This window comes from Monodelphis domestica, chromosome 2, assembly GCF_027887165.1.
Source record: "Monodelphis domestica isolate mMonDom1 chromosome 2, mMonDom1.pri, whole genome shotgun sequence".
In the NCBI taxonomy this organism is placed as follows: domain Eukaryota; kingdom Metazoa; phylum Chordata; class Mammalia; order Didelphimorphia; family Didelphidae; genus Monodelphis; species Monodelphis domestica.
In genome coordinates, this window is record NC_077228.1 from 146,160,727 (window position 1) to 146,188,696 (window position 27,970).

Here is a 27,970-nt window from a genome sequence, read left to right on the forward strand (position 1 = left end):
TCTCCTTCCTTAGGGTTGACTTTTCTATCCTGTTACCATAGAATGCTGCTGATTGACTGATTTGTAAATGTGCCTGAAAGGTTACATAAAACAAATCTGTATCCTAGGAATGCGAATTTTCTATTAATGAAAGCAGACTCCTCAAAATGCTAATAAATGCCTGTATTTTCAGTTTGGCCTCAAATCTTTGATCAAAAGTCATAAGATTCAACTTCTTCCCTACCATGGGTATGCCTCTCCCAAGGGGTTGGAAGAATTCTACTCAAGATGGCATTATTTGTATTATTATCATGACCTCATGGGATTGTTGTGAGGAAATTGCTTTGTAAATCACAAAACACTTGTCCAAGAAAAAGAAATATTAATATTGTGCTCTGCCTTATAGGCATAATTCTGTCAGAAACAATTTTTTAAAATTTCTAATTATTCTCAATTCAAGTCCTGATCTGCTTGGCCAAGATCTGAAATGCCCAAACTGACAGTCCACTCATACCTCGTGAAATCTCTCTGTAACACAAGAATCTTGAAGTACCATTTATAGGAAACTTGAATAAGAAAATTTTCACTATAGTAAAAAAAATAGTCATGAGATTCAGGATAAAGTGAGAATTAATATTTTGTTTCATCAATTCAGAAAAATAGTTACTCCACTAGGTAAGGCCTAGAAGAATTAATTTTCTAAAACCATTCCTTTCAAAGGCTCTTTCTCTTCAACTGATAATTGGAGTAACCCAGTGTCTCCTCCCTCTGATCAATATTCTAATCCCTTTAGTTATAGAGAAGGGACTGTTGTTAGCTGAGTTATTGCTCTAATAACTTCTGTGGATGGAAGAAGCCCAGGATTTTAACTAGAGCAGTGGGTGGGATTTCTCATTCTAAATTTTGATATTATTCTGAATCTATTCTTCCAGGTCTTAGCTTTCATTCTTGACTTTACACATTTTCATGAGTAAAATACTTAATAGTCTAACAGAAAGTGAGGATGAATGGGGTGATAGGAGAATTTTTGTAGAGGTTATTGTTTCTTGAGTTCAAGTATTAATGGAGTTTTCCTCCTTCAAGTAAGTCAGGAAAGGACTTTGGACTGGATAAATAATGTATTTCTTTTTTTTTAAACCCCTACTTTCTGTCTTGGAGTCAATACTGTGTATTTGTTCCAGGGCAGAAGAGTGGTAAGGGATAGGCAATGGGGGTTAAGTGATTTTTCCCAGGGTCCAACAGCTGGGAAGTGTCTGAGGTCAGATTTGAACCTAGAACCTCCTATCTCTAAGCTCTTAATCCACTTATCTACCCAGCTTCTCCCTGTGTATTTTTTTAAATTAAACCCTTACCTCCCATCTTGGAATCAATACTGTGTATTGATTCTAAGGCAGAAGAGTGACAAGGACTAGGCAAAGGGGGTTAAGTGACTTTCCCAGGGTCACACAGCTGGGAAGTGTCTGAGGCCAGATTTGAACCTAGGACCTCCCACATCTAGTAGACATGGCTCTCAATCCACTAAGCTACCTAGTTGCCCCCCCCCATGTATTTCTTAATGTTTTAAATTGGCTAAAAAGGAGATTCTAATGCTTCCACATAATGTCAATAAAATATAGCTTGAGTTGAATGAAAAATGAATGTAAAATGAATGAACAAATTAATAAAAATAGGACATTTATCAACTACCTATTATATATAGACAAGATCTTATTTTATTTATTTTATTTTGGGAGACTATTGGGAGACTATTAGCTCAGGTGAAAAGAGAATTAGAGAGTAAGTCAGAGGGACTGGGTTCTAATCCAGTCTCTTTCAATAATTCAAAAAATATTTATTATTCATTGAAGAAACTGACATCACCTCTTTGGCATTGTTTCTGAATGTGTAAAAATTAATACTACTGATGTAGGTACCTTCCAGCTTTAATAGCTATGGTTTCTTCTCTCTCGCTTTTTGTGGGAGTATGCCCTCATTCATGCTCATAACCACCCTTCTCTAACAGCTAAGCATCTCAGGGGATTTAGAGACATGTGGTATGCCATCACCTCCACTCTTGCTGGTTTGATATCCATCTGTCTGCCCTCACATAGAGCAATGGAACCAATCACCTCCCCATCTGACAGACAACCTTTCTACTGCTGGCTCAAAGCCTAGCTTTCAAGTATTTTGCCAACACTGACTTTCATATGATGGTCCCAAATGTTTAATTCTAGTGGATCAGCTTTCCCTTACTCTTCTAGTGCTAAATTATACTCTTTGCTCAGTGGAATCACAACAGAGCCAACTTAATATAGAAACCACCTTTGGAATGTCAGCATGGAGCTCCTGTTTATCTTCTACTCAAGCTGGACTGCCATCCCTTCTGACATCCACGTATAACAAGTCAGAGATAATTTAGCTCAAGAAAGGATTAATGCTGTCATACTCTTTAACAACATGAACCTTAAAGTGCCACATACTTCAAAGACAAGTTTGATGAGAATTTAATAATTCTTCAACTGTCAACAGCACTTTTTTCAAAAGGAGCTTCAAACATGGTGTCCTCTTCATTTTTTAAACCCTTATCTTCTCTCTTAGAATCAATACTAAGTTTTGGTTTGAAGGTAGAAGAGCAGTAAGGACTAGGCAATTGAGTTAAGTGACTTGCCCAGGGTCACACAGAAGCTGAGGCCAAATTTGAACCCAGGATCTCTAATCTCTAGGTCTGGCTATCTTTCCACTGAGCCACTGTATTACCCTTGTCCCATTTTTTAACCCTTACCTTCCATCTTAGAATACTATGTATTGGTTCCAGGGCAGAAGAGTGGTAAGGGTTAGGCAATGGGGGTTAAGTGACTTGCCCAGGGTCCCACAACTGGGATGTGTCTGAGGGCATATTTGAATCTAGGACCTCATGTCTCTAGGCCTGGCTCTCCATCCACTGAGCCACCCAGTTTTCCCCTGTCCCATGATTTTTAAATGTAGGAAAGGGGTTGGTGTTATTATTACTTTCATCTTACAAATGAATATAGTATTAATGCTTAAACTATGAATTGGTGCCCCTTTCTCTGAATGGGCTCATTCCTCTAAATTTGACCTTTCATTTTCACGTACTCATTCTAACTTGTATGAAAATTATTTGTTCCATTTCTTCTCTGAGATCGCAAGCTCCTTGAGGACAGAAATTATGTTGTTTTCTGGTTTTGTAAACCCAGGATTAACATGCAGCTTGTGGAGAGTAGGCTTTCAATGGCTTTTTGTAAGTATAGAAAGCAATGTTAAAATGTGAATGGATTATCTTTGTGTTAGAGACTAAAACCATAATGACATGTAGCAAATCATTGTCATGTTCACATTTCTGTATTCTGAATTCACTATTGATTCAACCACTGCTCACTAACTCCCATTTTTTCTTTCAAGTACCCAAAAAGGCAGAATTCACAAGATACTATTTCAGTTGTTTTTGTCCAGTTGTTTTCAGTCATACACAACTTATTGTGACTCCTTTGGGGGCTTTTCCTGGGAAAGATCCTGGAGTTGCTTGCCATTCCTTTCTCCTGCTAATTTTACAGATAAGAAAATGGAGGCAAACAGTGTTAAGTAAACTTGTCCAGGTCACACAGCCACTGAGTGTCTGATATCCAATTTTAAGTCAGGAAAAGGGATCTTCCTGACTCTAGGCATGGTACTCTAACCACTGTGCCTCCTGGCACTATGGCAATGCAGAATAAATGCATTTGCTTAATGAAGAATCTAAGATTTATATAGAAATAAAAGTTACATAAGGAAAATTATCGCCACTTATTTTCCAAACTATAGTCACCCTCCCCAGAAAAGGTCTTTTGAGTTTACTACATGGAAACCCACATGTAGTGACAATCTAAAGGTCAGGAAAGTAATCCAATAACAAAACTTGGACAACTCATAGTCTGAAAGTCATTGCATCTAAGCACTAGATCTATAAACAATTAAGGGCTTGCAAATCTGGCTTATTAGAATTGGAAAAACATTTGGGAAGATATCTGACATCTGTCCTTCCTACGTGGAAGAAGATAAGCCTTTATAAAAAGAGTCAGAAGTTAATAATGTAGCTGTGGGACAGCATTATGGCTCCACGTCTATTTTTTCTTTCTTCTAGCATTCTGCTCCACTGGTCCAGCATTTCTTTTCTTTCATTAGGATTTGGATGAAACCTCCTAACAAGTGTATAGCCAGTGTTCTACTCCAAGCAAATTATGCTCTGTGGAGATGGGAGTCACAAAGGCCGAAGGCTACTTTGTCTTTTTATTTCTTTTATGTGTTGTAACAGCCAAAAAAATGTAATTATCTTTCTGTTGAGGACTCTTTTTTATACATAGCTTTTACTAAGATCATACTCAAAACATTCCCAGCTTGGTAGGCCTTGTTGGAATTTATGGTGTTGAGTGCCTTCCAGGAGGCAGGGTTTGCCAAACTGAAGCATCAGATTAAGATTTTTGTGGAGTTAATAAAATAAACAAAAATCAAACCTGGGCATTTAAGAAAACTGGAAAAATAATATATTTATAGATGAAGATAATCTTTTGGCAAATAATAAACATTTATAAACTTTGAATTGATGGTATTCAAGGTCATTTTTATGTTTTGACCAACAAGGTACAGATACACACACACACACACACACATATATGTATATATATATATACATGCACACATAGATATAATTTTATATATATATGTCTATATAAAAAATCATATGTACTGTCAAAGATGGTGTGCTATAGAGTATTCATCGAGACTAAGTGACCGACTCTAGCCCTTCAGAGAGCAAAAGCTCTTTATAATTTGTCATTTTCACATATATACATGTGTATATATTCAGATTGTATAACATATTTATACATAGACATACATACATATATTTGCACATGCATATACACACATATGTGAAAACAAATGAAAGCCAAACTAAATAGAACTTTTATAGCTAGTCAGTAATTCAGCTTTCTACCATTTTACCTCCTCAGTATTCTATCATATACTCTCTTTGATTGTTCATTCTCTTTCTATCTAACACTGTGAAAATTAATAACATTTAAACTAATGGGTTATCCTGACTGAGCCACCAGAAATCCCCTTGAAATAATAATTTAGAACAATAAATGGAGCTATAGGGCACTATATTTTCAGGAACATACAACTGAGAACATAGAACCTAATGATATGATAAAGTAAATCACTAGGCAGGATATATTAAATAATTTCTCTGTCTCAAAAATTCTGATGAAGCATATTTCTTCATAATGACCTAAATAAGTGTAAATGTCAGAAGAATTAGGCCATAGACAGGACAGAGATCCTAATACTTTACTCTTCTTTTTATCCATTTCTCCTGGTCTGAGTCAGCTGGATTTAGCAATAAGAGAAAGATACTCTCTTTTCTTCTCATGTTTCTCCACAGAAAATTAGTTTTCCTTTTTTTTCCCCAGATTGATGTTAACTGGTCTCAAGTTATAAATAAGGATGAAGCACAATTCTGAATATAGCTAAATACGGAGGGCTAAACCAGATACTCTCTACTCAGTGTTGGACCTGATTTAGACCATCGTTCTGACAGTTTAGATTTCATATTAGAACAAAATGAGTTGCTCATAGATATTTCAAAAAGGTAATTAAAAAATTACTACCCATGTTATAAGAATGCTTAACATGGATTAGCACTGAGGACAGCTCAAATTGATTCAGCTGAATGAAGTTCCTTTACCTAAATTGCCCATCGTGATCCACCAAACAAGTATCCTGAAATAAGTGGGTAATGGGTATGGAAAAGGTTGTATAAGTGATATATCAAGTTTGGATACACCACTCAGAGGATAGGCCCAAAAGGGCCTGTGTAGGCCAAAACACTATCTGAGTAGTTGAAAATTGGAAAAAAAATAGAGATGAGATTTTATTAATATTCATATAGAAAATGAAGGAAGGACCAGGAATCAAGGAGCCCCTAGCTCTAAACTCTGGATACTCCACCCCCTTTCTACAGGTTTTGCAAGAAACTGTTTTCAATGATCTTCTGGTTGCCTTTCACTACTCTCTCTATCTTTAAACCCAACACTGTCTAGCTTTCTGAACTAACTGGTCCTCTAAAGTAATGGTAGACAAGTTAATAGTTCATCAAAATTATGATAGCTTTGAACTCTTCATGAATTCACCCTCCTAGGCCTAAGCCCAAGATGGCTTCTGGCCCTTCACATAGACAGACTTTACTGGGTCTTGGTAGTTCTTTTTCAGCAGTCAGAAAAACCTCAGGACACAGGATCTCACAGGAACTTAGGTAGTTGAAAATGTGGAGACAAGGCTAACTGGATCTCAGGATAACAAGGAAAGCAGGAAAGCAGGAACACAGGAACCTACAGCTTCCCAGGGACAGATAGGCCAACTCCCACTAGGCTCACACAAATCAAGCCACACAGGAAATAACTTCTCCAATCCCCTTGAAAGATAAGAACAACAGCTTCCCAATTGTCTCCTTCTGTATAGTTTTATTCCTTCCTCAGGTTCAAGAACAGAGTCCATAAAAGTTCTATGCATGTAGCAAGTTCCCTCTCTGCAATCTCTTGCATCGCTATTTCTTTTGCAAAGTGTTTTTCTCTCACAGTCCACACCCTCCCCCCTTTGCACAGACCAAAACTTATTTTGATAAAAATTGTTTTGTATCCTCAGAGAACTCCTGGCACTCCTCATGATGGCTTTTATTCCTGTGATAAGAAAGTGATGACAACAGCTTGAACTTTTAGTCCTCTGAGCCAATTAGAATATAAGGAGACCTCATTCTCTTATAAGGAAAAATAAGCCAAACTTGCATGGGTGTAAAGGCTAAGATATTGCTCCTATTACCCAGGCCTTGCTAGTTCTAGGAACTTCTGTGATTATTTGATAAGCCATTATATGCCATGATTTATTCCATAATTCAAGTCAGACCATATCATATAGTAGAAGCAATTCTGATCTTCCTCCTCATCCCCCCTCCAAACCCTTACTAGCTGTCTTAGAATCTTAGTATTGCTTTCAGGGCAGAAGAGTGCTAAGGGCTAGCAAACTGGGGGTAATTGGCTTGCCCAGGTTAATACAGCCAGGAAAAGTCTGAGGCTAAATTTGATCCCAGAACCTCCTGTCTCTATGCCTAGTTCTCTTATCCACTGAGCCACCTAACTGTCCCTCTGGCCTACCTTTAATTCTGGCTTTCCCACACTTTTACTTTTGTGACTGTAGGCACATGTTTTAACCTATTTGAGCCAAAATGGCTTAATTTTAAAATAAGGACAGTACCTGTCCTACCTACTTCATGTAACAAAAATCTAAAGACATGGTATATTCAGACTCTAAAGTGTTAGATATTATTTTTCTATCTTTGGTTATGGTGATTCATAAGGGAAATATGCAGAAATAATATTGTAGGATCATAGATTAAGAACAAGAAGAGAACTTTGAAATTAGCTTATCCAGCTATAACATTTTGAACTATGAGGGACCTTGGAGGCAATTTAGTCAAACTTCCTCATTTTATGGATAAAGAAACTGAGACTGAGGTAAGGTTTAGTGACCTGATGATGATTCATTATTCATGCCCTTCCTAAAATTTTATATCTATTGAAGTATTGATTGAAGGAACTCATGTTTTGTGTAGATGTTAAAAATAGATGGTTGCTAAAGTCCCTTTCAAATTTTATACTGTTTTTTTCCTCTATATTTTTGCTTTCAGAGGTAGTGTGGCATAGCAGATAGAGGAGTGGACTAGAAAGACACAAATTCAAAATCCCTTTCAGATACTCTTTAATCATGTGACGCTAGGGAAATCACCTAATCTATTTCTGCTTTGGTTTCCTTATCTAAAAAATAAGAATGATAATAGTACCTACTATTAAGTATACTTAAAACACTATATTCTTCATAAGCTTATGCTGACAATCAAATTTAAATTATTTTTTATGCATCAAATAGGTTGTTAAGATGAACTACTGTCATTATTTTCAGATTCTCATCCAATTTTTAGATTTAGAATTCCATATATTTTCTTATTTTCTAATAAGATTCTTGTTGAAATTCTAATCCAAACTAAGTGGAACAATCAAAGTTAACCTTTTACACAGTCTTAATGATTTGAGAATATATTGCCTCTTTTTGCACACGTGTGTTGAGAGGATGAGTTAATTGTTGTAATGTGGATGAAATTTCAAAATGCAATTTATCAATTAAAATACAGTGTAAAAGAGCAACATTTTCCTTTTGCTAGACCATATTTAGTTTATTCAGCCACTTCACATATTTCCTAGCCTTTATTACCTTCATCACTCACTTCTACACATTTGCCTCTTATCAATTGCCCTTTTAAAATGTGATACCCAGAAATAAATGCAGTACTCCATGTGGGATGTGATTAGGACACAGGAGAAAAGAATTGTTAACTCTGTGTTCTGGAAACAATGCCTCATTAAAGTAACCTAATTCCATTGGATTCCATTCCATTCAAATTCCATGAGAATTTATTAAATATGTAAAAAATCTATTAGATGACAAGGATGCAGAGAAAAAAATGAAAATGGTGCTTGCTCTCATGCAGCAGATACTCTCCTGAGAAATAACATTAGTTCTTTTTGGCTGCAATATATTTTTCAGAGGTTAATTTATATTATGCTTGCAGAATACAAAAATATCCACAAATTTATCACATGCACTGAACATTCAGGTCTCTCTCATTCTTTCATTATGATATTATTAAAATTGTTTGGAATTTCACATGTGTCCTGATTACATTTAGTATAATTTGAACCCCAGCCTTTAGGTATACTTTTAAAAGGTCTATTGATATTTTCTGTTTTGTAGTACACTTCTTAATATACCTTTAACAGTTCCTCTAACCAATAAGTTGTCCTTTGGTAACAAAGAAAAATAAAACACCAGCAGGAGTATTTTTTAATCATATTTTTGACAATTGCTTAATTTAAATATACTAGTTAACAAAGCACCTTGAAACACTAAACAATTTGTCTGAAGGTAAATTTACTGTCTTCATCATAGACTCTAAGACTTAGAGCATGGTGGAGATTTTCCACAGGGCATTTGCCATTTCTGTAAAGTTCATCAAAAATGGAAACTACAACCCTTGCCAAATTGGAATATTTGGTTGCCTTTCCTCCTTGAAGGTAATTTTCATTAGGCTTCATTTTCTTGAAACATTTAGCTAACTCATTCAATAAATTATTTAATTGAACATGTTATTCTTTCTGTAATGTGCTCACACAATGTATAGAGGAATATGTCAGGAATCATCTCCGTCCAAACAGGTTGTCATGGAAAATTAAGAGTGGTTTCCTTTAAAAATTCTTTGAAGATCACTGGGATAAAAGTTAAGGTAGCATGTTTGAATGCAATACAAAATATAGCTTTATATTTCTTTCTTTAAATGTGCCCCCCAAAAGTTTGTTGAGCAACAGAGTGAAAATTAAATTTGTTTCATAACAAAAACTATGAAATAGAAACTTATTTGAAGACATTTCTATTTTCCTGATTTGGAAAAAAAAGAAAAAATTGTCTTTTGAGGATAATGCATTTTGAAAAATTAAAGAAGACACACTTAACAAATGTCCAATTAGAATATAAGCAATTGGTGCCAATCATGGGAAGAGCAATGTTCTGGTGATTTTATGAAGCCAATAATCCATTATTGAAGAAACAGACTAGGGAATTTGGAATATAGAGTGGTATTAAGGCAACTGTCCATCTGGTGGGTCATGAGTCTTTCCTGTTTTTCTTTAACATATTTCATTTATTCTTCAGAAACTGGCATTTTCTGCATTCTCTCCACCTACACAAGTCACAAGTCCTTCTTTACTTAATATATGTTTCTGAGTGTTACTCCATGTGGTTAAAACAATAACAAAAATTATTTTAGTCATCTCCATGAGGCTAACATGGTGATGAATCTTTCTGAATTTAATTGAGCTAATTCTCAGTTAGCAGACATACATTGAACTCAAAGCCTTTCAAGCTTGGTAGATCCTTCCAGAGTTTGTGTTCTGATGGTATAGCATTTGTGAACTCAAAGTGGTACCAGCTTATGCTGTGTTGAGACAGAGTACCACCATTAATGAAGAGAGTATACAAATTATTAAAGATATTTTTTCATTCTCTTATTATATGAGTTTAGTTTGTATACTATGGGAGTATACTATGTAAGAATTAAGGCTACTTTCCAGAAATCAGTGTAAAAATAATATCATACTTTTATATCCAGAATAGGAACAGGGAAGGATTAACTGTGTAGCTCTTTTTTTTTTTTTACCCATATACCCATACCTATCTTCCTCCCTGTTTATTTGATATTGATGGTGTTATTTTTTCCATCTGATAGATTTCAAGGTAGAAATCAGGGAAGGTTAGTGATCAATAGAATTTGTAATGAATACATTAATAAGATTTTTGTGCTTCAGCAACATATTTCTCTCTCTCTCTCTCTCTATATATATATATATATATATTTTTTGCACTGCACATTATTCCTTAAAAAACAAACAAATCGGGGACTTCCAGTCAAGATGGTGGCTTAGAGAAAGCTAAAGTTCAGATCTCCAGAAACCCTTCCCAACCGATCTCAAACTATAGGCTCCTAGGGCTCTGAAATTCAAAATGATCAACAGCATAGACCCTGGGAATCCTCCTTCTGGACCTGGACCTGGATCAAAAGGTATGGCCCCCCTCAAAAGCCAAAACCAGAGAACACTAGGACCTAAGGGGTAGGAGCTCAGAGTCCAAGGCTCCAGGAAGCCGCGGCCCCTCCCCCCTCAGAGAGCAGGGTCATTTGAAACAACAGTAACCCTCAGGGCTGGCAAGACAGCCTCACGGCCAGCTATTCTGAAGGCAACTTCCGGAAAGCAACCCAACCCAGTAGAGGGGGCACCCAAACAGCAGGGAAACAGAGAGAGCCAGGGGTGAATTAAAACCCCTGGCCGGATCCTTCCATTCCAGTTCCAGTGAAAGTCACTGCCTTAAGGCATACTCAGTTCAACTCAGGGAAAGCTCATAGAATGGACAATCTGCCCAGGACTAAAGCCTCTGAACACCAGACAGAGATAAGAAAAGCTAATCCTCCCCATTCAGAGATGGCAAACTCCATAGAAGTACAGAAGCCCCCAAATCCCAAGAAAAATAAGAAGGAAGGGGAGACTTTGGACATATTCTATGGAGCCAAAATACAAAATACAGAGGAGATAGAAGAAGATACACAAGAAAATGCTCCGAAACCTTCCAAAGGAAATGGAAACTCTCCACAAACCCATGAAGAATTCGAATCAGAAATGATCAAAAAGATGGAAGCCTTCTGGGAGGAAAAGTGGGAAATAATGCAAAAGAAATTCACGCATCTACAAAACCGGTGTGACCAAACTGAAAAGGAAAAACAGGCTTTAAAGGCCAGAATCAGGCAACTGGAAGACAACGATCGTGTAAAAGAGCAAGAATTAATAAAACAAAGCCAAAATACCAAGAAATTAGAAGAGAACATAAAATATCTCACTGACAAAGTGACAGATCTGGAAAATGGAGGGAGAAGAGATAATTTAAGAATAATTGGACTTCCAGAAAAGCCAGAAATAAACACCAAACTCGACATCGTGATACAAGATATAATCAAAGAAAATTGCCCAGAGATTCTAGAATAAGGGGGTAATACAGCTACTGACAGAGCTCACAGAATACCTTCTACACTAAACCCCCAAAAGACAACTCACAGGAATGTAATTGCCAAATTCCAAAGCTCTCAAACAAAAGAAAAAATCCTACAGGAAGCCAGAAAAAGACAATTTAGATATAAAGGAATGCCAATCAGGGTCACACAAGACCTTGCAAGTTCTACTCTGAATGATCATAAGGCATGGAACATGATCTTCAGAAAGGCAAGAGAGCTGGGTCTTCAACCAAGAATCAGCTATCCAGCAAAACTGACTATATACTTCCAAGGGAAAGTATGGGCATTCAACAAAATAGAAGATTTCCAACTTTTTGCAAAGAAAAGACCAGAGCCCTGTGGAAAGTTTTATACCGAAAAACAAAGAGCAAGGAATACCTGAAAAGGTAAATATGAAGGAAAGGGGAAAGGAGAAAAATATTATCTTCTTCTTTTATTCAAACTCTCTTCTATAAGGACTACATTTATATCAATCTATGTATACTAACATGTGGGGAAAAAGTAATGTATAAATAGGGAGTAAAGAAAGACCAAATAGAATAATCTTTCTCACACAAAGATTCACATGGGAAGGAGAGGGGAAGAAAACTCCTATAAGAAGGAGAGGAAGAGAGGGTTTTTTTACTTAAACCTTAATCTCAGGGAAATCAACTCTGAGAGGGAAAAACATGCAGATCCATTGGGATCTTGAATTCTATCTTACCCAACAAGGGTAGGGAGAAGGGAAAACCAAGGCGGGGAGGGGGAGAGGGAAAACAAAAAGGGAGGGAAAGAGAGGGGGGAGAGAGGGAACAAAAAAGAAGGGACTAAAAAGGGAAACATCAAGGTAGGGGACAAGGGGGACTGATTCAAAGTAAATCACTGGACTAAAAGGTAGAGCCCAAGAAGAAAAGGTTAGAATTAGGGAAGGATATCAAAATGCCAGGGAGTCCACAAATGACAATCATAACTTTGAACGTGAATGGGATGAACTCACCCCTAAAACGTAGATGAATAGCAGAATGGATTAGAATCCAAAACCCTACCATATGTTGTCTTCAAGAAACACACATGAGGCAGTTTGACACCCACAAGGTCAGAATTAAAGGAAGGAGTAAGACCTTCTGGGCCTCAACTGACAGAAAGAAAGCAGGAGTGGTAATGATGATATCTGATAAAGCCAAAGCAAAAATAGACCTGATCAAAAGGGACAGGGAAGGTAATTATATTTTGTTAAAAGGGACTTTAGACAATGAGGAAATATCCTTAATCAACATGTATGCACCAAATAATATAGCACCCAAATTTCTAATGGAGAAACTAGGAGAATTGAAGGAGGAAATAGACAGTAAAACCATATTAGTGGGAGACTTAAACCAACCATTATCAAATTTAGATAAATCAAATCAAAAAATAAATAAGAAAGAGGTAAAAGAAGTGAATGAAATCTTAGAAAAATTAGAATTAATAGACATATGGAGAAAAATAAATAGGATAAAAAGGAATACACCTTCTTCTCAGCACCACATGGCACATTCACAAAAATTGACCATATATTAGGTCACAAAAACATAGCACACAAATGCAGAAAAGCAGAAATAATGAATGCAGCCTTCTCAGATCACAAGGCAATAAAAATAATGATTAGTAATGGTACATGGAAAACCAAATCAAAAACCAATTGGAAATTAAACAATATGATACTCCAAAATCATTTAGTTAAAGAAGAAATAATAGAAACAATTAATAATTTCATCGAGGAAAATGAAAATGGTGAGACATCCTTTCAAACCTTTTGGGATGCAGCCAAAGCAATAATCAGAGGTAAATTCATATCCCTGAATGTTTATATTAACAAACTAGGGAGAGCAGAGATCAATCAATTGGAAATGCAAATGAAAAAAACTCGAAAGCAAACAAATTAAAAACCCCCAGCAGAAAACCAAACTAGAAATCCTAAAAATTAAGGGAGAAATTAATAAAATCAAAAGTGATAGAACTATTGATTTAATAAATAAGACAAGAAGCTGGTACTTTGAAAAAACAAACAAAATAGACAAAGTACTGGTCAATCTAACTAAAAAAAGGAAGAAAAGCAAATTAACACCATCAAAGATGAAAAGGGGGACAGCACCTCCGATGAAGAGGAAATTAAGGCAATCATTAAAAATTACTTTGCCCAATTATATGGCAATAAATACACCAATTTAGGTGATATGGATGAATATATACAAAAATACAAACTGCCTAGACTAACAGAAGAAATAGAATTCTTAAATAATCCCATATCAGAAAATGAAATCCAACAGGCCATCAAAGAACTCCCTAAGAAAAAATCCCCAGGGCCTGATGGATTCATCAGTGAATTCTATCAAACAATCAGAGAACAGTTAATCCCAATACTATACAAACTATTTGACATAATAAGCAAAGAGGGAGTTCTACCAAACTCCTTTTACGACATAAACATGGTACTGATTCCAAAACCAGGCAGGTCAAAAACAGAGAAAGAAAACTATAGACCAATCTCCCTAATGAATATAGATGCACAAATCTTAAATAGGATACTAGCAAAAAGACTCCAGCAAGTGATCAGAAGGGTCATCCACCATGATCAAGTAGGATTTATACCAGGGATGCAGGGCTGGTTCAATATGAGGAAAACCATCCTCATAATTGACCACATCAACAAGCAAACCAACAAGAACCACATGATTATCTCAATAGACGCAGAAAAAGCATTTGATAAAATATAACACCCATTCCTATTAAAAACACTAGAAAGCATAGGAATAGAAGGGTCATTCTTAAAAATAATAAACAGTATATATCTAAAACCATCAGCTAATATCATCTGCAATGGGGATAAACTAGACGCATTCCCAATAAGATCAGGAGTGAAACAAGGATTCCCATTATCACCTCTACTATTTGACACTGTGCTAGAAACACTAGCAGTAGCAATTAGAGAATAAAAAGAAATTGAAAGCATCAAAATAGGCAAGGAGGAGACCAAGTTATCACTGTTTGCAGATGACATGATGGTCTACTTAAAGAATCCTAGAGATTCAACCAAAAAGCTAATGGAAATAATCAACAACTTTAGCAAAGTTGCAGGATACAAAATAAACCCACATAAGTCATCAGCATTTCTATATAATTCCAACACAGCTCAGCAGCAAAAACTAGAAAGAGAAATACCATTCAAAATCACCTTAGGCAAAATAAAATACCTAGGAATCTACCTCCTGAGACAAACACAGGAACTATATGAACACAACTACAAAACACTCTCCACACAACTAAAACTAGACTTGAGCATTTGGAAAAACATTAACTGCTCATGGATAGGATGAACCAATATAATAAAAATGACCATCCTACCCAGACTTATTTATCTATTTAGTGCCATACCCATTGACCTACCAAAATACTTCTTCACTGATTTAGAAAAAAACCATAACAAAGTTTATTTGGAAGCACAAAGGATCAAGGATATCCAGGGAAATAATGAAAAAAAATACAAAGGAAGGTGGCCTTACAGTCCCAGATCTCAAACTATATTACAAAGCAGCAGTCATCAAAACAATTTGGCACTGGCTAAGAAACAGAAAGGAAGATCAGTGGAATAGACTGGGGGAAAGCGACCTCAGCAAGACAGTATACGATAAACCCAAAGATCCCAGCTTTGGGGACAAAAATCCACTATTCGATAAAAACTGCTGGGAAAATTGGAAGACAGTGTGGGAGAGACTAGGAATAGATCAACACCTCACACCCTACACCAAGATAAATTCAAAATGGGTGAGTGACTTAAACATAAAGAAGGAAACCATAAGTAAATTGGGTAAACACAGAATAGTATACATGTCAGACCTTTGGGAGGGAAAAGACTTTAAAACCAAGCAAGACATAGAAAGAATCACAAAATGTAAAATAAATAATTTTGACTACATCAAATTAAAAAGCTTTTGCACAAACAAAACCAATGTAACTAAAACCAGAAGGGAAACAACAAACTGGGAAAAAAATCTTCATAGAACCCTCTGGCAAAGGTTTAATTACTCAAATTTATAAAGAGCTAAGTCAACTGTACAAAAAATCAAGCCATTCTCCAATTGATAAATGGGCAAGGGACATGGATAGGCAGTTCTCAGATAAAGAAATCAAAACTATTAATAAGCACATGAAAAATTATTCTACATCTCTTATAATCAGAGAGATGCAAATCAAAACAACTCTGAGGTATCACCTCACACCTAGCAGATTGGCTAACATGACAGCAAAGGAAAGTAATGAATGCTGGAGGGGATGTGGCAAAGTAGGGACATTAATTCATTGCTGGTGGAGTTGTGAATTGGTCCGATCATTCTGGAGGGCAATTTGGAACTATGCCCAAAGGGCAACAAAAGAATATCTACCCTTTGATCCAGCCATAGCACTGCTGGGTCTGTACCCCAAAGAGATAATGGACAAAAAGACTTGTACAAAAATATTCATAGCTGTGCTCTTTGTGGTGGCCAAAAACTGGAAAACGAGGGGATGCCCATCAATTGGGGGATGGCTGAGCAAATTGTGGTATATGTTGGTGATGGAATACTATTGTGCTAAAAGGAATAATAAAGTGGAGGAGTTCCATGGAGACTGGAACAACCTCCAGGAAGTGATGCAGAGCGAGAGGAGCAAAACCAGGAGAACATTGTACACAGAGACTAATACACTGTGGTATAATCGAACATAATGGACTTCTCCATTAGTGGCGGTGTAATGTCCCTGAACAATTTGCAGGGATCTAGGAGAAAAAAAAACACCATTCATAATCAGAGGATAAACTGTGGGAGTAGAAACCCTGAGGAAAAGCAACTGCCTGACTACAGTGGTTGAGGGGACATGACAGAGGAGAGATTCTAAATGAACACTCTAATGCAAATATCATCAACATAGCAATGGGTTCAAATCAAGAAAACATGTAATGCCCAGTGGATTTACGTGTCGGCTATGGGGGGGGGGGGAAAGAAAATGATCTATGTCTTTAATGAATAATGCTTGGAAATGATCAAATAAAATATTAAAAAAAACCAAAAAAACAAATCTGGTGTTATCTTCTCCATTTTCTCAAATGCAGTGTAGTTCATAATCTTAAAAATATGGGCCAATATTGTTTCTAATTACTATGATTTTATAAATGATCCTTTAAAAGTCAAACTTTTATATGTGGTTTTTGTGTACATGAAAGTTCTCACTTTCAAATTTTTGAAAGTAAAGAGCTTTCCTGATTAATTTAAGGGTGCTAGCCACATGAAATTATTTGCAACTCTCACAAAACTGTAAGTTTATTTCTATAGGATATGAATCTGCCTTTTGTTTTTCATGTGAATGAAATAATTTAATAGAACAATTGAATAACTTAATTTCCCTAAATCATGATATTAAAGAGTCAAATCAGAAAGGCAAAGGACTCATTTGCTTTATTGGTTATGATTTCAATCTGCTATAGACTGGAGAATGATTCAAATATTAGAAATGTGCCTAGCATGCTATAGTAATGAAGTGATTAAACCATAATTTTTCTTTTTGTTCTGCTGTTGACTTTGTGTGATTTTGGGGAATTAACATTTCTGAATTCAAGTTTCCTTATTATTTTTAAAAATAAAATGATAATAATTAAACCATGTATTGCAAAATTCTTAGTACAGTCTTAAATGTCTTCAACCTTAAATAGCTTTAAACTGCACTAAAACTAATTGTTAACACCTTGTATTTGTATTAGCTACTTCCCAAGATTGTTGATGAAAAATCCTTCTAAATTAAAACATTTTCTCTAATGGGAGCACTGGCCAATGGGAGCCCAGTCCTTAGAGCATGTACAATTCCCAGGTAGAGGTTTGACAATCATAGCCTCTCCTCCACCATTATGCTTATAAACAAATGATCTGCTATTTTTGTTATTATTAATAATAGCTGATTGTTCCTGGAGAGAGGAATCAAAGTACAGTGCATAAAAATCAGCATTGGAGTCAGGATTTCTTGGGTTTAAGTCATTTTGCCTATGAAATATACTGATTTTATGACTCTCAGGAAGTTACACAACTTCCAGATACCCCCAGACGATTTTGAATTATATTGGTACAGGATTTTTTCATGAGGAGTTCCCAATACCAACAAAATCACCGCTCCATTCCAAAGCCAAAATAAATGTAGAAGAGGACTCAATCTAAGAATTGCTGGTGTTGTGGGATTCAAAGTCCTGGAGGATGTTGAACTATTCATAAAGGAGAAAAGTTATATCTAAAGAATCATGGAATGAAGTCATAGAATACTGTAAAGCTGGAGGAAACCTTAAAGATCTTCAGGTATTATTAACTATTTTTATGATCAATAGTTACAGCATTTCAATATTTGAAAGATTTGTGATTTCTTAAACATGAATATTCCTTTGAGTAATTCAATTTGCAGCCCATCCATGCCTTAGTATATACCAAAGCAAAAAAAAAATATATATATATATATATATATATACATATAATAATCTCTTGGCCATCCTGGTAATGAGTCTCTCTAAATTTAGTTAGGAAAATCAACACACATACACATGCATATATCATGGACCCGTCTTTGAAACTTAGGAACTTGGTAGTACCTGTTAGTGGTTCCTTTCATTCTCATAGCTTTTATTTTATCTTTTTTGAAAATTTTATTTAGTCAATTTAGAATATTTCTCCTTGGTTACAAGAATCATGTTCTTTCCCTCTTCTACCCCCACCCCCTCCTATAGCTGACATGCAATTCCACTGGGTTTTACATGTGTCCTTGATCAAGACCTATTTCCATATTATTGATATTTGCACTAGGGTGATTATTTTGGGTCTACATCCCCAATCATATCCCCATCGATCCATGTGATCAAGCAATTGTTTTTCCTCTGTGTTTCTACTCCCACAGCTCTCCCTCTGGATGTGGATAATATTCTTTCTCATAAGTCCCTCCAAATTATCCTGGGTCATTGCATTGCTGCTACTAGAGAAGTCCATTACATTCTATTGTACCACAGTATATCTGTCTCTGTGTACAATGTTCTCTTGGTTTTGCTCCTTTCATTCTGCATCAGTTCCTGGAAGTTGTTCCAGTTTATCATGGCCTTTACAATCCTAAGCATTACCTCTTTGCCATGGTGAGATTTTGCAGTAGAATTTTGTAAGGGATAAAAATAATAGCAACAGCTCAAATTATTATGGGTGGCAGCAAGATATAGAAAGAGTGCTGGAATTGGATTCAGGAGAAATATGTTCAAATTGTATCTTTGATTTATGTCATAAATGTGTAGAATCCTGGGCAAATCATGTAATCTCTCTGCAACTAGATTTCTCATTTGTAAATCAGAAATGATACTATTTGTGTTACCTATCTTGTGATTGTTAGGTGAAGTGAGTACTCTGTAAAACATATAATTCCAGATGAGTTTAAATTACTCCTAACATTAACATAATTTAATACCATATGCATTACTAACCTGGACTTTGTTTATTTCCCCCAATATGGACTTGTGATTTCTTCAGGACAGGAAACTACTTATATAGAAATTTGTTACACAGATGTTGCTGATCAACTTTTTGACGTTTGTAATCTTAGAGAATTGCTTGAAGAAGTTGGAGCTTAAGTGTCTTCCAAATAGTCATATAGGTATTATGTGTTAGAGGTAGGTTTTTCTGACTCCCCAAGTTCAGTCTGCTGTCTCCTCTACCATATTGTAGCCTTTTGCCTTAACTATAATCTGTACCTAATGTTTGTAGGACTGGCAGCTGAATGAACACACACACACACACATAATATAAATGAATTCATAGGCCCAGAGCCAGTTAACTTAAAAAAAAGGCTAATTTAGCTTCAGAATTAACTGCAATTTGTATGCTGTGAATATAAAAATGATTAGAGGAGGGCATTTCAGATGCTTTGCAACCACAACTAAGGTTTACTGTCAGTAAAGCTGCAGCATCTGAAGCCCAAGGATATGCTTACAAACAAGATATTATCTATCAATGAACTCTTGTTCTTCAAGAATTTTATTAGACAAATAATACTGTGCCCCAAGAATGTACAAAAGCAAAGCTACAATGGGAAAGAAGATTCCTTTGGGGTAAAGGTTAGCCATGGTGACATTTCTCCACTGGCATATGGGAAAAGTGAAAAATACACATATTGTCATCAAGATCAAACCCATCTCAATTTGTAGCTGATATCTGATGATTTGGGGAGAAAATGTATCATAGGAAATGGAGCTATAAAAGTAAAACCTATTATACTGAATGAAAGTCAATTATAAAAGCGACACTTCTAACTGGTAACACTGCATTGCTCATTTATATTAATCTTCTTAGTATGGTCACCTGTTATCCCAGACAATATTATTTTCCTGACGTTAAGTGATGTCATTGACTTACTGTAAGACCATGAGCAAGTCATTTAGTGTCTTTGAGTTTCTGCTTGCTCATATGTAAATGAGTTGTACATGAAGAAGTTGCATTAGATGGAATTTTTTATTTCAAATATAATTCCAGAATTAGGGATCTCCAATGGATATCTCCATATTTTTCTTCACTTAATATGTAACAGTGTCAGGAATTTTCCAGAATTGAGTCTTTCACTTCTCTAACCATTTCCCTGCCACAACCTCCCCAATATAATCTCTTTTTAAAATTTCCTCCACTACACTATAGTAATTCTGTAATTATAAGTAAATCTCAAGTATTGGTACTGATAATCCATGTTAGTTTCATTTCCTCCAACAAATTTTCTTTATTTGTAATAAAAAATCTTGGGAGAAAAGAAAAAGAATATTTTCTAATTACAGCACAGTGTAGTGAAGAGTAAGCTCACCACAGGGTCTGGGAGACCTGGATTTATATCTGGCCACTGGCATGTGTGACTTTGTCTCTTGACAAGTCATTAACCTTTTAATTCCCCCAGGTACCTTTGACTTTTAAATTTGAAAAGATATGGATCTGGAATGATCTAAAATATTTCTTGTCAAGATCTTCCTCTGATAAAATTATAATTAAATAAAAAGAACAAAAACAGCAAAAACAAAATAAATCAATTATAACTTTGATATCTTGCTTATCAAATAAATGGCAATACTGTTTATATAACCAAAATTGTCCATTTATCTTATGGGATCTTCTCTTTCACTTATTTAGTAATCAACTCTTCCCCTATAGATCTGAAAGATTTCTCTCTTTTTCCTCTAATTTGTTTATGATGAGATTTTTAAAATTTCCCTCTATTCCTCAGTTTATTTTTTTTATATTTTTGTAAATTTTAATAAACAAATTAAGCTATTGCTTCTGTTTGAACCATTTGTGGTGTTGCTGTTGTCCCTCTGAGTCATTCCTTTTGTTCCTATTCTTGTTGTTCACATTGTGAGTGTCATAATATTGAACTCCAACCTTTTTGGTTCTCTTCTGCCAGTCTGCTTGCCTTCATGCCTTTGATGTAAGCTTTTGAGGTTCATTTTCAGGTTCTTCTTCATGTGCCTTTCTCTTTTTTTCTTTCTTGGTATATCCTCTATCTTCTGCATCATCTTGCTCTTTGGATTTGGGCTCAGATTTGGAAAATACCTTTTCACTAAGCCCTTTGGGAATTCTAATTGCTGAAATCCTTTTGGCTTTAGCTTTGTTTAAGAACTTTCTTGTATTTAGCAATTTTTTCATCCAGAGCTTTAATAACTGCTTTGGTGCCAATTTCTGTATCTCCTTCTTGGGATGCCTGGTTTAACTCCTCATGCTCTTCCTTAGACTGTTCTTCCTCATCCTCCTCTCCAAAGGAATCATCAAATTTTCCATCATCACTATATGAGATCTCCACAGGGACAAGATATTCTCCTGTAAACTGAGGCACCACATTGATCTTGCCAAAGTTCTGTAGAATGCATGCCAGGAGCTCTTTCATTTCAGCACTTGTGTCATTGTTCTCTTTCTCCTCTTCTTTCCTTTCAACCACAAGCATGGCTTCTTGAGCTTCAGTTTTCTCATCTTCTTCCTTGGTTTCATGGGGTGAGGCTGGTAAAACAGCCAAGGATGCTGGAAACTGAAAGGTTGATGGGGGCTCTGCATTGGGTGGCTTGATGAAGAAAGGAATTCGGCCCCTTTGCCAATCATTGAGAACCATCTTGCCTACTGTCTGCAGGTCAGGTCTTCTACCCTTTAAAAGTTTTCCAGTCCTGAAGACTAGCTTTCCTAGGAAGTCCTCAGCATTTCCCCAATAATCAATTTTATATGTCTTATTGATATATTCTGGCTTTGCCTTTTCAAGCACAACACTTATATGGTCTGCCTTACCATATTCTCTCCAATATGAACCATTTTTTATTTTTGTATACCTTGCTAATTTGTTGTGGATGGGAGAAACCTCACAGTTGCTTTGTCATATTCCTCTTACTAGTGATGTGGAGCATTCTTGAATATGGTTGATAATAATTTGCCCTTCTTTTGAGATTGTGATTATCAGTTTTGATAACCATGCGAAAACAGAGAGTAATAAGAAATTACATTTATGTAGTCCTGTAACATTCATACAGCATTGTCCTCAAACAACCGTGTGAAGTAATGTATTATGTCCACTGTATGTGGATGAGGAAGCTAAGCATTAGAGAAGTCAAGTAACTTTCACAAATAAATTTTAGAGCTTTGATTTGAACATAGGTCTCAGCTCTAAAATCTATTGTCAACTTCATTCAATTTCAGGGCTCTTTCCAGAGCACCACAACATTCAGGATATAGCCATTATTTCCTTATTGGTGTATTAAACAATCTTTTTTAGTCTCATCTTCTGAATGACAGCCAGCAACAGTACAATTATAAGAAAATGTTCACATTAAGGAGTACGTCTTTATATATGGTCTCTGGTGCTATTCTCAGAAACAGAATGTTGGGCTGAAGGGATCTTTTGACTGAATGAGAAAGGAAATTTTTATGTTATTTACATATTTCCTCCATTAAGGTGACATTTTCTAAGTTACATATAAGAGCTTTAAGCAATGTTTTTGATAGTTTCCTTCAAACACGATTACCAAATATGAATGGAATACTGCTACATATGTTGCATAGGGTATTTTCTCCTATGAGTCCTAGTATTTGACAGAAGAATGTGCAATGCATTTTATCATTAGACACATATTTGTCTAATATTTACCGTGTGCAAGGAAAATGATTGCTGAGAAAACTTCTGCCCTTAAAAAAACAACAATAAAAACCAGTTTGTTTTTTTCTGTAATATGTATGTTTTAGTCAAAAAATTAAAGGACTTCTACTGTAAAGTTAAATTTCTTGTTCAACAGGACTATGTTCTCTGGAGGATTTAAAGAATACCAGAGGCACAAATATGCAATTGTAACTTTAGTGGAACAGAGTTTAATTATTTACAATAATAAATTATTGTTTGTTGAATGGGTTGCTTACTCTGTGTTTTTCACACAAAATTTTTTTCTTGAAGGAGATTTCAAGTAAATAGACTACTTAATGGTTCTGGAGAAAATTAAATACAACTATATATTATGTAACATTTGTGTGTATATAATTTGTATACATTTAGACATACACATACATTTTAGAAGCTTAACTTACTGCTTAGCAAATAGTAGGTGCTTAATAAATATATAGCAATAAATAAATTACATCATATATTATACATGACATATACTATAGAAGATTAGTATAATTAGTGCATGGAATGGAATGTAGCAGAATGTCTGGGACATAATAAAATTTAAATGCTAATTGATTGACTCTAAGGGAATAATGGAAGAATAAAAAGTCATATCAACCTTAAAAAGAAAAGGTAAGTAGATGAAAATGAATCATCTCTTTTTTATTTATATTGCAAGGATTATGCCATCTTTTGACCCAATGTGTCTAGGTCCCAAAGAGGTTATATAGTTCTTTCTTGAATCTTCACAGAGATACACATAAACCAACATGACACCAAAGCTGTCAATAAGCACGTCATGTCCTCTTGAATAGCCTGAGTTTTCTTATCCATAAAATTAGGATATTAAACTTGATGAACTTTAAGGACCTTTACAAATCTTCCATTCTATTATTCTATCATGCACACATTCCAGAAGGAGTTATTGATATTACATTACTGGACAAGGTGTTTAACATCTTTTAGTTTTTATGATTGTTATCTTCTTCCTAAAGTCTTCCCACTATAGTTTATATTGTTTTAATGTTGATAGAAAAAAAATGACTCCATAGAATCTCCAAAGAATATTCTGATTTTTTCAAATTATTTAATTGGAGTTCTTTGGTTCTCATGTTCCTCATCTGTAAAATGAAGTGGTTGGATGAAATGATCTCTAAGGTTCCTTTCATTTTTAACTATTGAATGGAATGATTCTAAATGATGATCTATCATAAAAACTAAAAAGGGAAAGTCTAAAGTATTAGGAGAGCATTTATCTCTTCTTATTGTAGGAAGAGAGAAAGGATAGTATTTTGAAAGAAGTTATCACATCCAGTGGACTTAGATGCTTGGGAGAGATATCAGATAGATTCTTTTGTTATATGAACTTGAGAATTATAAACAACTTTCATTGAGTAGGGAAATACAAAGACAAGATGATAGTGCTTCCATCTGACAGCCTAAAAACAAGGTAGGGGAGAAGGAGGAACACAGAGTAGCTCTTTTACCTCTCTCCTTCTGGATGGACTGAAGGAAAACAATTTTCATTGGGGAGGAGGCCTCACTTTTGAAGAGATAGATTGGCTCTCTTAAATCTCTTTTGCAGAAGGATCAGATCAAGAGAAATATAAGGAAAAATTTCCACCTTTTCACTTTTGTTTTTCAATCATTTCTCAGTTCTAGGGAGCAGAAGCCTATTTCAGAGTTGCCCTCCTTCATTCTTCACCCTCCTAAGCATTTTTAATGTGAAATGATCACTTGTTCTCTATCTCCCTGGAAACATAATAGGAATTCTCTGCATTTGTTCTGATAATTACTTTGCCATAAGGTGCTATTAACAAGGTTCTACTAATGAGAATTTAGACCCAAACCTAAAATAGTATATCTGTATTTTCTTAATAATAAAGTGAAAATGTTTAAGTACTATGCCAAGTGCTAGGAAACTATTATAAACACTGTTCAACTATCCCTATTCTCCTCCAGAAATATGATGTTATTTGAGATCCAGACAGAATCTACCAGCAACAACTTGGGGATTTGAAATACAGTTGAAGGAGAAGTGAAATGGTAGTCAAAAGACTTGGACTTTATTGCTGGATATACCAGCAGTTAGTTCTGTGTTCTATGGCCTATTTTTCATCTATTTATACCTCAGTCTCTCCAGGAAATAATGGAACTAGTTTAGATGATATCAATAGTCCTTTTCAATTCTAATATTCTAGGACTCCAAACAGAATGTGACCAGTCAGCCAGAGCTGTTGGATTTCAATATAAACTTCTTTTGCTCATTCAGGACCTGAATCTCCTTTTTTTTTTAAATAAAATATCTCATCCTCTCATGTCTCCCCTTTTCTCTATTGTATTGACACTTTACAAAGACCAGCAGAAAATTTCCACAGAAAACTGTTGGATTTGCTGTTTGTTAGCATATCAACAGATTGACCTGGTGGGCCAATGGATAATGAGATACTGATACTCTGTCTCTGGGCTAAGGTAGGCTGTGTTTAGTGGGATCTGTGAGAGCCTGGTCTCTTAAGAAAAGGAGTCAGGTTCTTTCTCATATTCCCTGGCTCTTCATACTCCTACCCTGGGGAAATTACTTAAAGCTTAAAGTTTTGGCCCATGCGTAGGATCTCTTCCCCAAATACTAGAAATATACTCAGTGTACAGTATAGATCAGTAATAGGATGGCTATTCATTTTCTCTCCTCAAAAGAAATGCTTAATGCACAAAACACCCAACTGTATGCACTGACAAAAGACTTTAAACCACGATATAATAATCTAGCATTTATTTGCAGAACAACTAAATTGACATTTCACTTTTACCTAGACTCTACATTATCCAAATAACTCCTTCAGAGTCTATAGTCCATGTCTTTTAGCAAATCAAGCCAATGAGATCAGGGAGAATCTCTTGCAATTCCCACTTCCTGGGAGACCCAGGAGTGCCCTAATTTTTGAGTGCATAAGATTGCTTCCCAGGATGGAGGTGACTACTTCAATTGTTTTGTCACATGCCCCTGGGAAATAAACATGAAGCAAAAAAAGTGGCAGCAATGGTTGTGAGATTCCAACCTATGTTCATCTAGACCAGCGGTTCTCAACCTCTCAATTTGTAGCAATGAAAATACATAATGTATATCAGGTATTTACATTCCGAATCATAACTGTAGCAAAATTACAGTTTTGAAGGAGCCACCAAAATAATTTTTTGGTTTGGGGTCACTGCAACATGAGGAACTGTATTGCGGGGTCACAGAATTAGAAAGGTTGAGAACCACTGATCTAGACAATCTCTAATTCTGTGGTACGGGTAGTCACCATAGGTGTTGGGAAGTGGGGAGTGTCTCTTACTTCCCTTCATGGGAAATCCCATAGAAGAATTTCCCACCATGTGTTCTAGAGAGGAAGAAAAGACCAGACCAAAAGTTGTGTCTTTGTTTTAAGACGGAAAGGCTCTTAATATATAGTGGCATAAGTAGTTCAGTACTGAGCCCTTCCATAGGCAGCTTTAATCATGGCCAGGGAAGCAGAACTCAACTCTATATACATCTCATGGGTTGTATACTAGGCAGATCATATCAGGTTGGCTTGATTGGTTATTTCTAATTACATTGGCAACAATTCTTCTTAATGGATTAAATGGGGGAAATGTTTAAAGTTAATTCCCTAAACTTCATTTCACACATACATGGATATTTTCTACACTAGCCCTAAAGTCCATTGGCATGGAGAGTATAAAACCTAAATGTATAGAAAAATCACTTTATTATATTTTTGGAATAAACATATCTTTTCAATGTATACACAGCATTTCTCTACTACTATCAACTAAAAAACTATTTCCTTCTGCTTTATGAAAGCAATCAAGACCTTTCCTGGTACATTCCCTCTTTTCACCTCTTCTTCATGTCACAACTCCTTTACTTCAGCCTTCTACTCCACCCAATGGGGGATAAAATGAAGGATACAAGAGAAGGGGTTAACTTTGGCAAAGAGAAAGGCTCCCATGATTCTCTGTCTCTAAAATAAAATTTAAACTCCTTTTTGGCATTTAAATATCTCACTACATATCCCCTTCTGTCTCCTACTCTTTTGTCATCTAGGTTCCTTCTGTATACACTGTGGACCCACCATAGTTACCTACTTGTTCAAAATATACAATTTTCAAACTTCCACCTCTTCACTAGCTGCCCTTCCTCTTCAATTTTTTTCTCACCTTTGTCACTTGGAATCTCTGTTTTCTATAAAGTTTCCCTTCCCAAATTATTTTGTATTCTTTTTGTATATATTCTGTATATACTTATGTATTTTACACCCTATTACTTTTTAAATGAAAAAAAAAAGGAGAAAGGACCTATTTGTACAAAACCATTTGTAGTTGCTCCTTTTATGGTAGCAAAGAATTGGAAATTGAAGGGATGTGCATCAACTAGGGAATGGTGGAACAAATTGTGACATATGATGGTGATGAAATACTATGGTGCTTTAAGGAATGATGAACAGGATGACTTCAGAAAAAGCAGGAAAGACCTCCGTGAACTGATGCAGAGTGAAATAAACAGAACCAGGAAAATATTATACATAGTAACAGCAATATTGTAGAATGATCAGCTGTGATAGACTTGACTATTATTAGCAATGTAATGATCCAGGACTATTCTGTGTGACTTATTACAAAGAATACTATCCACTTTCAGAGAAGGAATTGTTGGAGTAGGATTCCAGATCAAAACAAAACACTTTCACATGTTTATTTGTGTTTGTGTTTGGGGGGGTTCTATAATTATTCACTTAAAAATAAGCAATATGGAAATTAAAAAATTATAAATTTATGATCCAATCATTCTGGATGGTAATTTGGAACTCTGCTCAAAGGGCTTTAAAAGACTGCCTGCCTTTTGATCCATCCCCATACCATTGCTGGTTGTATACCCTAAAGAGATAATAAGGAAAAAGACTTGTACAAAATTTTTTATAGCCTAGCTCTTTATGGTGGCAAAAAATTAGAAAATGAGGGATGCCCTTCAATTGGGAAATGGCTGAACAAATTGTGGTATCTGTTGGTGATGGAATACTATTGTGCTGAAAGGAATAAAGCACTGGAGGAATTCCATGCAAACTGGAACGACCT

General features: G+C 35.5%; 1 protein-coding gene and 1 pseudogene across 4 annotated transcripts in view; one reads left to right on the plus strand and one right to left on the minus strand.

Moving 5' to 3' along the window:
* The window catches only part of RGS7 (regulator of G protein signaling 7), a 742,720-nt gene that overhangs the window by 144,659 nt on the left and 570,091 nt on the right, over positions 1-27,970 (plus strand). The window lies entirely within an intron of this gene.
* The window catches only part of LOC130457592 (nucleolar GTP-binding protein 2-like), a 70,311-nt pseudogene continuing 63,329 nt past the window's right edge, over positions 20,989-27,970 (minus strand).